Genomic DNA, 542 nt, shown 5'->3' on the forward strand with positions numbered 1-542 from the left:
GGCCGGACACAGGGCCGGGACACAGCCACGGGCTCCAGCTGGGGTCTGGAAAGCTGCCCAGCTGCTGGTGATTCCTGCCACCGTCCGGGCCCTTCATTGCCCAGCCTCTGCCCATCACACCGACCTCCACGCTCTCCCCCCTTCTCCACTGCCCCGCACCTGGATGGTACAGACCCCTGCTCCTATGTCCTGTGATTGTCCCGTTTGTGGACGACGGGCTGCCCCTGCACACCCCTCCCCTACGATGCAAACCCTTGAAGGCAGCTCTCTGCTGTGCCCGCAAAGCCTACCATGGCGCCTGGATCAGTAAAGGTTGGGGCCTCAGGAAGCTGACGGTGACCCTGGTAACCCCGTCTCCCCCGCAGGAGGGGCTCCTGCCGCCACCACCAGGTTCCAATTAGGAGCCAGAGGGAGGGGGCGGGGAGAGCAGCTTGATGGATAGGTGCAGGTATCAATCAGGAATGGGCCCGGCACTCAGCGCCTACCTGGCCCAACAGGTGCGCCTGTGGGCGGAGCCTAGGAAACGGGGCGGGGCCTCGCGG

At 65.7% G+C, this 542-nt stretch overlaps 1 protein-coding gene across 1 annotated transcript in view; it reads left to right on the forward strand.

Annotated features, from left to right (window-relative positions):
- TMEM132A (transmembrane protein 132A) overlaps positions 1 to 542 on the forward strand; it is a gene marked incomplete at both ends in the record, with an annotated part of 8254 nt that overhangs the window by 5870 nt on the left and 1842 nt on the right. The window lies entirely within an intron of this gene.

This window comes from Myotis davidii, unplaced genomic scaffold, assembly GCF_000327345.1.
Source record: "Myotis davidii unplaced genomic scaffold, ASM32734v1 scaffold2863, whole genome shotgun sequence".
Lineage (NCBI taxonomy): Eukaryota > Metazoa > Chordata > Mammalia > Chiroptera > Vespertilionidae > Myotis > Myotis davidii.